The sequence below is a fragment of the Ornithorhynchus anatinus genome, chromosome X5 (assembly GCF_004115215.2).
Source record: "Ornithorhynchus anatinus isolate Pmale09 chromosome X5, mOrnAna1.pri.v4, whole genome shotgun sequence".
Classification (NCBI taxonomy): Eukaryota; Metazoa; Chordata; class Mammalia; order Monotremata; family Ornithorhynchidae; genus Ornithorhynchus; species Ornithorhynchus anatinus.
In genome coordinates this window covers 33,719,042-33,735,399 of record NC_041753.1, presented here as the reverse complement: position 1 = coordinate 33,735,399, position 16,358 = coordinate 33,719,042, and positions in this window count along the sequence as shown.

Genomic DNA, 16,358 nt, shown 5'->3' with positions numbered 1-16,358 from the left:
GTTCCCAATTAATTTCCAAAATTTGCATCCACGCAACCTAAAGTCATCAAACTTAAAAGCTCCTCCTCTGTCTCCCACCCTATGACTGTGGGAGTCCCTCAAGGCTCATTTCTGGATCCCCTCTTATTCTCCATCTAAACCTACTCCCTTTGGAAAACTTATTCACTCCCATGGCTTCAACTGCCATCTCTACATGGATGATTCCCAAATCTACCTCCCCAGTCCTGACCTCTCTCCTCTGCAGTCTTGTAATTCCTCTTGCCTTCAGGATATCTCTATTGGATGCCCCACTGACACCGCAAACTTAGCATGTCCAAAACAGGACTCTTCATATTTCCACCCAAACTGTGTTCTCCCCCATCTTTCCCATCACAGTAGACAACACCACTATCCTCCCTGTCTCCCAAGCCCATATCCTTTTCATGATCCTTGACTCATCTCTATTCAACCCAAATATTCAATTTGTCACTAAATCCTGTCAGTCCTACCTTCATAACATTGCTAAAATCTTCCCTTTCTTCCAAACTGCTATTACACTGATCCAAGAACTTATCATATTCCCCCTTGACCACTGCATCAGCCTCCTTGCTGACCTCTGCATCAATCAATAGTATTTATTGAACATTTATTGTGTGAAGCAGCATGGCTCAGTGGAAAGAGCACAGGCTTTGGAGTCAGAGGTTATGGGTTCGAATCCCAGTTCGGCTACTTGTCAGCTGTGTGACTGTGGGCAAGTCACTTAACTTCTCTGCGCCTCAGTTACCTCATCTGTAAAATGGGGATTAAGACTGTGAGCCCCACGTGGGACAACCTGATTCCCCTGTGTCTACCCCAGCGCTTAGAACAGTGCTCTGCACATAGTAAGCGCTTAACAAATACCAACATTATTATTAAGCACTAAGTACCAAGCACAGAGTTGGTAAAGATGTTCCATGCCCCCAATGAGTTTTCAGTCTAGAGGAGGAGACAGACATTAATATAAATAATTTATAACATATGATTTGTAGTTATGTCCAAAGTGCATCAACAGAAACTCCTTACTGTCCACTTTAAAGCACTAAATCAGCTTGTCCCCTCCTATATTACTTCACTGATTTCCTATGACAACCCAGCCCACACACTATGCTCTTCCAGCACCAGTTTACTCACTGTGCACCAGTCCCATCTCGCCGACAACCCCTTGCCCATGTCCTCCCTCTGGCCTGGAACTCCCTTAGTGCACAGGGAGAGAATCTGATGAAGCTAACTGCCAACAAGGAGAAACATGGGATGGAGGCAGTTCAAGCTGCCTCCTGAAAGAAGCACAGGACTTGGAATCAGGAGACCGGATTCTAATCCCAGCTCCACCTCTTGCTTGCTATGTGACCTTTCTGGCCCTCACTTTCCTCCTCTGTAAAATGGAAATAGAATCTACATTATCCTTCCATCTTGGACTGTGAGGCCCTTTTGGGACAGGGATTGTGTCTCATCTGATTATTTTTGTATCTACCCTAACACTGCACAGTGCTAGTCTCATATTAGGAGACAATTATCGTTCAGGGTGGCCTTTTCAAACCAGTGAGGGAATGTCAGAATTAAACTGAATTTGGGCACCTACTGGAAACAGTGCTCAAACATGGGGTTCGCCTGAGCCTTAACTTTCAACTGACAGGGTGTGTAATGTACTCTAGCCTTGAGGAGCCCGAACAACATGGTGTTGGGGTATTTGGGCAGGAATGTGACTTGGCAAAAGCCCAGAACTATGTGGGAGGTAGAATGGCCTGGTCGCAAGAGCACAGAACTGAGTGTTAAGAGATTCACTCAAGCACATCTATTTCTAGATTAATATCTGAAGCATAAGGAGGTCTCAACATGCTGAAGGTCAGACAGTGAGTGAATAAAAGTAGGCAGGTCAGTGAAGTAGCTGATGCAGCCTTTGAAAATACTTATGTTGGATTGCAGATGGAATGTGAAATGTCACTGTTAGATGTTTCCGTGTTTGTCTTTCCCCCTAGACTGTAGGCTACATGTGGGCAGGATCTCTCTTCAATGTATATGTTTTTGGTGTATCCCCAAGCACCTCCTATAGTGCCATAAAGAAAATGAAGGTAGACGGCCTAACACAAGTGTGGTCAGCCAGAAATTCATTCAAGCCTTTAGATATTTAGTTCATATTGTGTAGAATAACTGTTGGTAACCTGGAGAAATGGAATTGCAAAGAATAGCAATAGGTATTACAAAAATGTTTGTAAATCCTTTTCTCAACCTCTGTTATGAATCATAGAAATCATCCGGTCAAACTCCCTGCCTCTGGTAGGTGTATGATTAAACCATTCAAACTAGGTAGTCCTCTAGTTCTTTCTAACAAGTCTCAGGTTGGAGACTCCATAACTGGCCTTGATACTTTCCCTATGTATTAGCACCCCGATCATCAAGTCACCCCTCAGTCTTCTCTATGATATTTGTTAAGGACTTATTTTGGGTCTGTTCTAAGCACTGTTCTAAGCACTGGGGTAGATACAAGTTAATCAGATTGGATACAGTCCCATATGGGGCTCACAGTCGAAGTAGGGGGGAAATTAGGCATCAAATCCCCATTTTGCAGATGAGGAACCTAAGGCACAGAAAAGTTAAGTGACTTGCCCAAGATCACATAGCAGGCAACTGGCAGAGCCAAGATTAGAATGTTGAGAGACCTGTGGTATATTGAGAATAGTATTTGTTTTGAAATATGTAGTAAAAATATTCTTGGGTTTTTTGTTCATTGACTGAATTGGGCATGCTAGATGTGATAAGGAATCCGTCTGTAAGATGCCCAGTAGATCTGTCAAAATCCTATCCCATGGAAAAAAAACCCTCTTTCTTCCAATTGGATATCTGGGAAACATTTTAAGCCTACTCTGTTCTGTCTGTGGGCAGTAAGTGCCCAGTGTTGCCAAAAGGATGATTAATTACAGCCAGAATGAAACAACTTGCACACTAAAGCAAAATTGATTTTTGTGCTGCTGTTAGTATTATTCACTTCTTACTTGAATCACATTGTGGTTTTTTAGTGTAATTAGCTAAATACCCAAAATACTACATGTGAATAAAGATCACAGTCTCAATGTTATTGAAATGCACATTATTAAAGAGAAGCAACGTGGCTAGAGAAGCAGCGTGGCTCAGTGGAAAGAGCACGGGCTTTGGAGTCAGAGGTCATGAGTTCGAATGCCGGCTCGGCCACTTGTCAGCTGTGTGACTTTGGGCAAGTCACTTCACTTCTCGGTGCCTCAGTTACCTCATCTGTAAAATGAGGATTAAGACTGTGAGCCCCACGTGGGACAACCTGATTCCCCTGTGTCTACCCCAGCGCTTAGAACAGTGCTCAGCACATAGTAAGCGCTTAACAAATACCAACATTATTATTATTATTAAATTTCATGAAATGTTAAATTCGAAAACAATTTGTTTTTGTCATTTGTTTTCAGATTTTAAAAAGTTTTTGAAACGGGAAACTAGCTTGACAACTAGAGGCAGACCAAGATGACATTTGTTTAGCAGATATTAAAAAGGGTGCAGTGGAATTTTGGTACAAGAAATACCTGAAAACCATATTCCTTTTCTCCTTTTTATCACCTTCAACTACATTATTCCATTTAAATGAGGGATAGTCACTTCTTACAAACCTTTGTTTCTGATGAAGGTGGATCCTCTCATCCTTTAAATGGTGTTGTGATAGTGTGAATCAATCAGTGGTACTTACTGAGAACTTGCTTAGTGCAGAGCACTGTTCTAAGTGCTTATGGGCCCCCCTATACATTCTTTAGGGATGCAGAAAGTTTATGGTTTGGTTTCAGTCTGAATATCCTTGTGTCTATTCTGCTTTGGCATCCCACCATTCATTTAGTATGCATGATTTCTGGCTTGTTTCAGCTTCTCTAAGCATCCTTTTGCCAGAGATGTACGGGGCAGCATGGCCTAGTGGAAAGAGCACACGCTTGGGAGTCAGAGGATGTAAATTCTGATCCCAGCTCCTCCACTTGTCTGCTGTGTGACCTTAGGCAAGTCACGTAACTTCTCTATGCCTCAGTTACCTCATCTGTAAAACAGGAATTCCGATTGTGAGCCCCATATGGGACAGGGACTGTGTCCAACCTGATTATCTTGTATCTACCCCAGTGCTTGACACATAGTAAGGGCTTAACAAATACCATCATTATTATTATTTGCAAGTAATTACCTAGTCTTGGAGTCATTCTCATCTTGATATATCTAATAGAGAGAATCCCTAAGAGACACCCAATCTTTGGTCACATTGGGAAAAGCAAGTAGGACCCTTGTCCCATAAGAATAATAATGTTGGTATTTGTTAAGCGCTTACTATGTGCCGAGCACTGTTCTAAGCGCTGGGGTAGACACAGGGGAATCAGGTTGTCCCACGTGGGGCTCACAGTCTTAATCCCCATTTTACAGATGAGGGAACTGAGGCACCGAGAAGTTAAGTCACTTGCCCAAAGTCACACAGCTGGCAAGTGGCAGAGCCGGGGTTTGAACCCATGACCTCTGACTCCAAAGCCCGTGCTCTTTCCAGTGAGCCACGCTGCTTCTCATCATTTTGATGCTACTGCAAAGTTCTTTAGGTGGTTATTTCATTCTTCAATATTTTGACATTGTCAGTTAAGGGGTCTGGATGCCATTTGGCTTGTATTAGTTAAATCTTTATTGAAACTGGCAATCTCTCAGCCAAGGATCAGTCCATTCAAACTGCCAGTTGCTTTTATTGCTCACTTACTTTGTGCAAGAGGGCTGTAGTAAGCACGTGGGAGAATACAATAGAGTTTGGAACATACTGAACTTGAGATGTTGGGCAGGACATCCTGTCTTTGAGAATGGAGGAAATGTGAAATTGCAGATGAGGTGATTGGCCAGGGCTGGTGAAGTAGATTTGGGAGTCATCAACATAGAGGTTGTAGTTGAAGCCATGGGAGAAGATTAACTCTCCAAGGGAGTCATTGCAAATGGAAGAGAGAAGGGGATCTAGAACAGAACCTTGAGAGATATTCACAGTTAGGGAGTGAGAGACAGAAGAAGAGCCTGGCAAAGAGACCAAGATGATCAGCCAGACAAGCAGACAAGAGGAGAACAAAAAAAAAAAAACATTGTTGGTAAAACAGAGGTTAGATAGGGTTTCCCAGAGAAAGGAGTTGTCCACAATGTCAAAGGCAGCCAAGACATTGAGGAGGATTAGGATAGAGTAGCATCCATTAGATGTGGCAAAGAGGTCAGTGGTATCTTGGAGAGAGCTATCACAGTGGAAAGTTCACTCCTTGGATTTCGGTTATGTCATATCAAAAGACTTTCACACTCCCTCCAGGAGCAACCATTTTTCTTTTATGGTAGCTCATCCTTTGCTTCTTCTGTTAGATGATGCAATGGAGGGAGGTGGTATGAATGGTGGAGATGTGGAAAAATATTGGGAAAATAAACCCGTTCTTCTGTCCAGTCCAAATCCATGGAGGTATGGTATTACACTCAGGAGCCACCCTTGCTCATAGGGGAAAAAAAGGAGCCTCTGTTCCAAGGTGGCTGTGCTCAGCATCTAAAGGCAGGTGGTGATGAATTGTAAAAAGTCCAGATGGCAGAGGTTCTTTCCCCCTCCCCAGTGTTAATGGTCCTTGCTATCCCAGCTGTTGACGCTGCTACTGCTATTCAGCTCCAGGCACTATGGTACTCCTAAGAGGTCATTCTGAAATTTACACTAAGCCTATGTCTGGTCCAAGTGCAGTGGAATTTATAATTAATTGAACACAGTCAGTTATAGATTTCTTTGTTCTTTCTCCACTCCCATTGCTTCACTTGATTTGTCTTACATAAGAAGCATGATTTAGTGGGTAGAGCACGGGCCTGGGAGACAGAAGGACCTGGGTTTTAACCCTGGATCTGCTACTTGTCTGCTGTGTGACCTTGGGCAAGTCATTTTACTTCTCTGTGCCTCAGTTCCCTCATCTGTAAAATGAGGATTAAGACTGTGAGCCCTATGTGGGACAGGGACTGTGTCCAACCCGATTATCTTGTATCTACTCCAGTGCTTAGAACAGTGCCTGGCACTTAGTAAATGCTTAGCAAATACCACTATTATTATTACTGAGAAATTACTTCAGTGGTACTAAAACCTTTCTCTATTTTGCGTTTTGAGGCTTCCATTCATCCCAACCCTGATTGTTTCAAGTGCTAAACTATGACTCCAAGATGCTGTACCTCATGAAAGATCACACCTGCAGTGCAGTTCCCTTTTTGTCACTCTCATTTCATTGCTTTTGCTTGCTGCCATAAAACAGGGGAAAGGGAAATCTATAACAACATATAAAGCATTTATTGAACTCCTATTGGTTGTGGAGCACTGAACTAGGCACTTGGGAACATACAGTAGAAGTAAAAGACATGACTCTTGGAGTTGAAGAATTTATTAGGGAAGACAAGTGGACACACATTGCAAGAATACAAAAGGTAAAAGAAACTTAGATCAAGGCAGTAGCTGTTTGGGTGGAGAGAAAGGAGTAGATTAGGGAGATGTTATGTAGGAAGAACCAACAGGGTTTGCCATTATGTGGATTGGGAGAATTGAAAGTCACTGAGGAGCCCAGGATAACACTGAGGTTGCAGGATTCTGGGACAGGGAGGATGGTGGTTTTACCAACAGAGGTGGGGAAATTGGGAGTAGTGTGTTTATGGAGGAGGATGAAAAGTTCCGTTTTAGACATATTGCGTTTGAGGTCCTTGCAGGACATCAGGATGATGGTGTCCTGGAGGCAAGAGGGGGTGCAAGATTGTAATTTAGATGAGAGGTCAGGGCTAGGGAGGTGAATTTGGGAGTTGTCCACGTAGGACATGGTAGGTAATGGTAAGTGTTAATGGTAAGTCCTTGTTAATGATAACTAAAGTCATGGGAGTAGATGAGCTCCCCGAAAGTGTGAGTGCAGTGAATAGAGAAGGGGACCTAGAACAGAGCCTTAAGGAACGCTCACAATAGCAGATGAAAGGCAGAAGAGGAGCCAATAAATGAAACTGAGAAGTAACTGTAGAAAGGTAGAAGGAAAACCAGGTTAGTACTGTGGCAGCAAAACCAAGGCCAGATAAGGTTTTGATAAGGTGATGGTGGTTCACCCAGAGCATTCAGAAGGAATAAGGGAGGTAAAGAGTCTGACCAGAATTCTAAAGGGAGCTCTAGAGAAGCCTTAGTGAACATGGCCGAGAAAGGAAATCTCCCAGACAAAATGATGGTCAGCAACTAATATTTAAATCAAAGATACAATTGAAAAGAATGTAAGGAGAAATCCAGGTTGAAACCACAAATGCAGGAATAAACCAGGAACCAGAAAATCAAAAGGCATGCTGAGAAGCAGCAATGCCTAGTGGATAGCACATAGGCCTAGGAATCAGAAGGCCCTGGGTTCTAATCCCAGCTCTGCCACTTGTCTGCTGTTTGACCTAGGGCTAGTCACTTTAATTCTCTGTTCTTCAGTTGCCTCATCTGTAAAATGGGAATTAAGAGACTGAGCCCCATGTGGGACATAGATTATATCCACCTGATTAGCTCATATCTACCCCTGTGTTTAGTACAGTGTCTGGCACATAATAAGCATTTAACAATTAACATTAAAAAAGAGCAGCCTCTTATTGGTTGATTAACCTTATTCACAAGGATTGACTATAAGATGTGGTAAGGCTAAGTCCCAAAATAGGGGTAATTTTATTCTCAAACTTTCACTGAAGCAAGGAATGGAAATGGGGAAACTAAACCACAAAACCCCAAAAGAATCACAAACCCCTACTTCTTTGTTCTACTTTCCCACAAGCTTAACTAGGTGCTAATAAGATGCTATGCTACATGAAATGCCTTATTTCTAGGAGCTAGGGGAAAACACAACCTTTCTGCATTAGAGTAAGGAAAGAAGAGAGCACATTTTTGGTTCCACCTCTCCAAGAGAACTCTGGAAACCTGGCTGTGCCCAGTATGACCCAATACTATTGTGAAATATAGTGAGTCAGCCCCTTTGCTTCCTGGGAAATATCATTTCTCCTTACCTTCTTGTTAATTCCCTTATCAATTTTCAGCTGGACTCTAGATTTGAAACCACACAGCTCTCAATCCATCAGTGTTTTCAACTACAGAGTAAAGCACTGGAATAAGCATCTGGGGGAGTACAATACAAGAGAGGGGTAGACATGATCCCTTTCCAGAAGAAGCTCACAGTCTAGAGGAAGTCTCGCCAAAGATTGACCATAGCACAGCACAGATTAACAGCCTGCTTTCAAAATATTGAGCCAGTCTCCTTGACCAATATTGAGTCAGCCGGGTGGCCCTACAGAGAGCCAGCTTTCTTGCTAAATAGTGAATAGCCTGTTTGCTATCCTCACTGCCCAGCCTGAGCCTCCCTGCTGCTGCTATTCAATCTTCCTGACATTTCCAACATCTCCCAGAGCTCAGCTCTTCCCATCTTCTAAACCCACATTACATTTTGTTCCAGAATATAATAATCAAGACTGTTCCCCAAACCTAGAAGTACCCTTCTTCCCAGCATCCATTATGCTTCAAACATCCCTAATCTTTAAAGTTCAACTTGTGTTATGCAGCCAGGCTGCTTGCCAAATAACCAGCCATCTTGTTTCCTAAATAGTGAGTCAGACAGCAACAGAAATATTGAGTAAACTTACTTTATCATAAATGAGACAATCTGCCTATTGAACACTGAGCTGGCCAACCAGCTTGCCAAACATTGAGTCAGCCTCTTTTCCAAATACTGAGCCTACCTGTTTGACCAATTAATGAGACATCCTGTCTGTTGAAACCTGAGCCAGCCTCCTTGCTGGATCAGTCAATCAATCAGTGGTATTTATTGAGTGTTTACTGTGCACAGAGCACTGTACTAAGCATTGGGAGAGTACAATGCAATAGAGTGATACAGACTTTTTGCTAAATAGTGAGTCAGCTTGCTTGCCAAAAAGTGAGCCAATCTGTTTAATCAATAATGGGACAGCCTGTCTGCTGTATACTGAGCCAACCTTTTCACTAAATCCTGAGCCAATCTGCTGGATAATACTGAGCTAGCATGCTTGCCAATAGTGAACCAGTCTCCCTGCATCACCCTTACATTCCCAATGCTACCATCCTATTGAATGGACAAAAAGCCTCCTGTTTGGTGAATTCCCCAAGATCGGTTGTTTTAAAGCAATTATTCCCTTTCTCAAGTCTACTAAGGTTAGATTATGGCACTGCTAATGAAGTGAGACAGGATGAGGGCAGAAAGCAGGGTGGGACTTCCCATGCCACAGACTTGGCTCCCCAGAAACCACCCATTTAGTTAGACCTAATTTTGTGGGAACAGGGTCCACCCATTTACCCCAAATTTTCTTGGAGCTGGAAGCCTTGGTCCTCACTGCTTGCCTCCTCCTGCCCTACTCCAGCAAGGAAGAAAGCCACAGGTTGTTCACAGGATTTGAGGGGAAGCAGTAGCTAGCTCCAATCCTAGGGCAGGAACTAATCTCCCAACCTTCTGTCTCTCCCCACTTCAGTCTATACTTCACTCTGCTGCCTGGATTATCTTTCTAAAGAAACGCCCTGGGCATGTCACCACCCCCCCTCAAAAATCTCCAGTGGTTGCCTATCAACCTTCTTGTGAAGCAGAAACTCTTCACTGTTGGCTTCAAAGCTCTCCATCACCTTGCCCCTTCCTACCTCACCTCCCTTCTCTCCTATAGCCCAGCCCGCACACTCCCTCTGCCACTAATCTCCTCACTGTGCCTCATTCTCGCCTGTCCCGCCATCGACCCCTGGCTCACATCCTACCTCTGGCCTGGAATGCCCTTCCTCCTCACATCCGCCAAACTAGCTCACTTCCCCCCTTCAAAGCCCTACTGAAAGCTCACCTCCTCCAGGAGGCCTTCCCAGACTGAGTCCCTCCTTTTCCTCTGTTCCTCCTCCCCTCCCCATCACCCGTACTCCCTCCTTCTGCTCTACCTCCCTCCCCACCCCACAGCACTTTTGTATATCTGTACATATTTATTATTCTATTAATGTGTGTATATCTATAATTCTATTAATTTTGTTGTTATTGATGCCTGTCTACTTGTTTTGTTTTGTTGTATGTCTCCCCCCTTCTAGACTGTGATCCTGTTGTTGGGTACAGATTGCCTCTGTTACCGAATTTTACTTTTCAAGCACTTAGTACAGTGCTCTGTGCACAGTAAGCGCTCAGTAAATACAAATGAATGAACTGGAAAAATATTTTTTGCTTTCCCTCCCACCTGTTTCCAGTTTATTATTGGAATTCAAAAGGTATTGATCCTCCATCAGGCTTGTAAGTGGAGAAAAACTCTACACTCATGTCCACTTCACCAAATGCATCGAGACTGCCTCCTAACTCCCCACCTCTCCCAGTTTCTGATATCCCTTTTTTTATGGTATTTGTTAATGTATCAAACATTGATATGCTTGATATCTATCAAGCATTGTTCTAAGCACTGGGGTAGAAACAAGATAATCAGATCAGAGAATGTCTCTGTCCCACATGAAGCTCACAGTCTAAATAGGAAGAACGGGTATTGAATTCCCATTTTGCAGTTGAGGAAACTGGGGCACAGAAAAGCTAAGTGATTTGCCCGAGGTTACACAGCAGGCAGGTGGTAGAGCCAGTATTAGGTCCCAGGTCCTCTGGCTCCCAGGCCCATGCTTTATCCACTAGGCCATGCTGCTTCCATGCTGCATCCCTTTTCCCAGAGATTTTGCTTTTGCTGTGGAAAGAGAAAGGGGGCTGATAGTCAGGAGACATGGGAAACAGAGCACCTTCTGTGATGAGAGGCAAGGTAGTGAGTGTTGAATTCTCACCACACCCACCCTCCTGCATTCAAAACCAGAGGGGATTGATTGTGACACTGGCACAGGGAATTCAATAGGCAGGTTTGCCCACCAATCAGATTCAATCATTCATTCATTCAATAGTATTTATTGAGCACAGAGCACTCACTGTGTGCAGAGCACTGTACTAAGTGCTTGGAAAGTACAATTCAGCAACAGATAGAGACAATCTCTCAGATAGAGACAATCCCTACCCAATAACGGGCTCACAGTCTAGAAGGGGGAGACATAACAAAATAAGAAGACAGGAATCAATAGTATCAAATCCTGTCTGGGGGAACCAGAGGAAATGGTGGAAGGGGCATAGATTAGCAAACCACACCTTTTCTAACCTCCACCAGACTTCAGCCTTCACTGTCTTTAAAACCCTCCCACCCAGGGAATGTTGCATTATGGAAACAAGATAACACAAATTAACCAGGCTGATACACACCTTGACCCCAAACCAACCACATCCTAACACTAATTACATGGTCTAGCACAAGCATCCCCTGCAATCTCTCTACTAAATAATAATAATAATAGCAATAATAATTCCCAGCATCTTCCAGACCTCAGAACCTCACCATCCCCAAATCCCCCCTCCTTGGGAGGGCCAGAGGTGTGCAAACATACTGCCCCAATCACTATCCTCAGGGGGCTCATAGTCTCATGAACAAGCCATTTAGAGAACCAGTCTGCTTGCTAATCTGTCAATCGTTTTTGTTTGTTTTTGTGGTATTTGTTAAGTGCTTATTATTTGTTAGGCACCGTACTAAGTACTGGGGTAGATATGAGATAATCAGGCTGGATACAGTCCCTGTTCCACATGGGGCTCACAGTCTTAATCTCCATTTTATAGATAAGGTAACTGAGAAAGAGAGAAGCTAAGTGACTTGCCCAAGGTCACACAGCAGATGTGACATAGGTGGGATTAGAACCCAGGTCCTCTGACTCCCAGGCCTGGGCTCTTTCCACTTGTCCATACTGCTTCTAAATAGTGAATAGTAAATAGTATAGTGAATACTGAAAATCACTAAATCTATTTAGTGATTATTCTGTGCAGAACACCATACTAAACACTTGGGAAAGTATGATACAGTTAAAAGATTCTCTGCCCTCAAGGAGCTTACAGTATAGCAGGGGAGACAGGCACAAAATAATTACAGATGAGAGAAAAAGGAGACTGGAGAAATGGATATGTGGAAGTGATTAAATATTAGGGTACCTAAATCGGTGAGGTCTGTAAGATGTTGTAAAATAATGAGCTGGCCTACTTGCTAAAGAGTAGCCAGACTATTTCCTAAATGTTTAGCCAATATGCTTGTTCAATAGGGAGCCAACCTGTTTTCAAAATAGTGATCTCTCACTGCATCCTCAAGTGAAACAGGACTGGACCTTCCACACAACTTGGTTTCATTCCAATAGTAATGAGGAAAGAGCCAGAAAAGGCACTTTCAACTGACTCAATCAAACATCCCGATATCGTTGGCCATCTATGTAACTTGGCAGATATCTCAGGACAACTAACTCTGTTTATGTTCCTTCCCTTCAGGCATGCTTATATCAGATTCATGACTGCCTCAAAGATAGGATTGGAGTGGGAACCAACTAAACTAGGCCTCACGAAGAGCTTGACTTCACTTTAACCTGGTTTTCTAGTTGGTGATCTGTAAAGCAAATTTCATCTGAAGAAGAGAAGACATTTTACACATCTAAACTCTTTAATATTTAATAGGGAAGCAGCGTGGCTCAGTGGAAAGAGCACGGTCTTGGGAGCCATAGGTCATGGGTTATCCCAGCTCCACCATTTGTCAGCTGTGTGACTGTGGGCAAGTCACTTAACTTCTCTGTGCCTCAGTTACCTCATCTGTAAAATGGGGATGAAGACTGTGAGCCTCGCGTGGGACAAACCCATGTCTACCCCAGTGCTTAGAACAGTGCTCTGCACATAGTAAGCGCTTAACAAATACCAACATTAATATTAAAAAATATATCAGGAGGTAGGCTTTGAGAAGGATTCTGCAACCATTTCTGGAAAAAACAAATGAAAGAAAGCTCCACCTTCTGAGATTTTGCCAAGATCTAAGAAACTTTCTGCAATGATTTCCAAATGGCTCTGAGTTCCCATTATCTGTTTTGTAAGATGTAGCCTACAGAATAATGCAAAACATTAACTTTAAAGCAAGTCAAAATTCCATATGAATCATATGTCAGATCACAGGAGTGTGAAAGGCAGCTGATAAATTTTGCTTACTGGTTTAAGGGAGGAAAAAAGCATTGCTTAATTTGTAAGATCTTATCTAGGTGAATTTCTCCAGATCCAGTATTTTTTTTCCTTCAGAATGCACATCAGAGTCTCTAAATTCCATTAATATGATTTTCCAAAACATCGCTGCAACTCAAAGCAAAGAGCCCAGACTCTTGGAAACAGAGTCAATCTTACAGTTGTGTATTGACTGCTTGATGAAAGCACCAGCAGTGACTATAAAAGAAAGAGCAAGGCATGGAAAGAAATACATGAAAATATCATTAAGTAGGCATAGCCTTAGTTTGGGATATAAAAATAGACAAGGACTCAACAATTCCTGTAACTCAAGACAGGGACTTGTATAGATAAAGTAAGTGACATCATATCTGCCTGTTCTTAAGAAAAACCTCCAGATAAAATCCTGAGAATTCACAAGGGTCATTTTTGTTTGTTTCTTACCTCCAAACAAATTATGTAACTATATATACTTGTCCTTCAAAGGCTTAACTTCTCTGTGACTCAGTTTCCTCATTTGTAAACTAGGGATTTAATACCAGTTCTCTTTCCCCATTAGGTTGTGAGCCCCAAGTGAAACAGAGACGGAGTCCAACCTGCTTATATTTAATCTTCTTCAGGGTTTAGTACAGTGCTTGAAATATAGTAGAACTTAAATGGCACAATTATTATTATTATTGTGACAAGGCACACTGATAGTGAGATTCACCTAGAAGGGCATGTGTGGCTGAAAAGGCCACTGAGGATCACAGTAATGACAACATTGGGCATTTTCCCAAGCTCTGCACAGTAAGTGCTTGATAAATACCATTGATTGATTGTCCCTTATTGGGTCCTCATGCTTAATGTTTGCAGCTCTGGCACTGTTTTCTCCTTTGCCTCCTTGTCTCTAATGTTTCATTAATCTGAAACTTTTCCTTTCAATATGAAAACACATCTATTTCACAGATACAAAGATTTATCCACTTCAGTTATTTTTCCATGCCATGTTGTTGAACATGCTGATACTCCATTGTCAACTGGTTAGCAGAAAATATATAACATTCTTTGTATCCATTAAGCTTTGCAAAAGGTATCTACAACAATGTTAGAACTTTTTCAAAGCCTTTAGCCCTGTCATTTTGGTGACTGGATTCCCAGAAGCCTGGGATTGGACAAGGACAGTGGCTCAAAAAAGTGGGGCCACCAGGGAACAGAGCTGAAAAGAGCCAAGTTTGGCAGAGAGAGACAGAAAGAGAAACAAAATGAGACTGTGAGATGAGAAAGGGAAAAGGAAATGAAAGGGAAGGGAAGGAGGGAGAGAAAAAGATGAAAGGAGTGAGGAAGTAGAGGATGGGGGAGGGAGATAGAGAGGAAGGAAGTTAGGAAGGAAAGCCATTATACTGGATCTAACCAATGGTCCTTCCAGCATAGTATTCTGCTTCTCTTTAGAGGCAACAGATTCCTGGAGAAACAATTTTGATGACCGCCCTCCTTGGCACCTATTTGAATAAATACATACCTTGTAACACTCTTGACTATTCCTTCAAAATTCCTAACTTTCCCTCTCATAATACACTATGGAGCACATGCCGATATAGTTGGGAAACCAGAACTGCTTACTCCTGGTAATAAAGGATCTTCAATAGCATGGCTCAGTGGAAAGAGCCTGGGCTTGGGAGTCAGAGGTCATGGGTTCTAATCCCAGCTCCGCCACTTGTCAGCTGTGTGATTTGGGGCAAGTCACTTAACTTCTCTGTGCCTCAGTTATCTCATCTGTAAAATGGGGATTAAGACTGTGAGCCCCATGTGGGACAACCTGATTTGCTTGTATTCCCCCAGCACTGAGAACAGTGCTTGACACGTAGTAAGTGCTTAAATACCATTATTATTAATAATAAAGTCAAATGAAACAATGTTTTCTGTTTAAATAAGTAGCTGATGTTGGATAAAATATATTGGGCTTGTGGCTTGAATTGCCTGGAAATGGGATAAAATTTGTATTTAATCTTGTCTTCAAGCATATGGGGCCATACTTTTAAATATTTTATCATATTTCAGGGAAGTTGGACTACACACATGCAGACAGGTATTTTTTCATGCCAATGTGTTCTAATTCTGAAATATGCTGCCATTCATACTTTCCAGGAATGTTTTTTCCATCCTTTGCCCATGATTGTCTTATTATTTCTGTAGACCCAATTTAGACTACAAACCATGCCTTATTCCATGTTCTTTACAATGATTGGCATATAGCTATATATAATTGTCCTTTGCTTTTGGAAAGAATGTTACTGACACTGTGGGTGTCATACATGGATGAGTGTGGCTGAAAAAGCTATTGCAGGATCAGCACATACTCCTGGATTGTTTACAAGGAAGGATTAATTCTTGTTGCACGCAGGCCTTGATTAACCCAAAGATTCATGGAACACCCAATAATGTAGCCCCCAGCTGTGCGAACTGCTACCACCGATCCACCCCCCAACAAAAGCTGCTTGAAGCTGGATCTACACACTTAAACACTTGATATTCACCGCACCCTCGGCCCCAACACCACTTACGTACATATCTATCACTGTCTGTCTTCCCTTTTAGTAGTAGTAGTAATAGTATTTATTAGGTAATTACTTTGTGCAGAGCACTGTACTAAGCCCTGGGAAAGAGTATACTGATGGAAAGTAGACACAGACTCTGTCACTCGAGGGGCTCTCAATCTGTGAATATAGAGTACGGAGAAGACTGGAGACAGGCCCATCTGGAGCAATGAAACACTGAAACGGAAGAAAAAACAAGGACCAATAATTACAAGTCAGTAGGGAACTGTAGTTAGAGGAGAAGAATTTCTCCTCTCTCCCCCAACAACGGCTACACAGCCAATAACTCTACCAAGGTTCTATGACGTCTCAAGCTGCAGGTGCTGATCTTGTTTCTACCAGAGCAGCCGACAGCAGGATGGGATGGAGTCCCTCGGTGGTGCCGAGGGGAACTGATGCCTGCCCTGGGTCAGGGAGGAGGGGAGGCAGTTCATTCAGCAGTGAGTGATTGGGTGGTGAGTGGGGGGCAGTGCAAGGCTGGAAATACTGGATGCTTAGTTTTTCTCTGGATGTGAACAGGGGTGGAGAAGGCAGAGCAGTGCCTTTTATACCAGCTCAACATGCACAGAGCATGCCAGGGGCAGGCAGAGACTTCCATAGCCACAGTGGGAGGGCCAAGGACAAGCAGAGGGAGCATTTTGCTTAGCTGCAATGGAAGTGA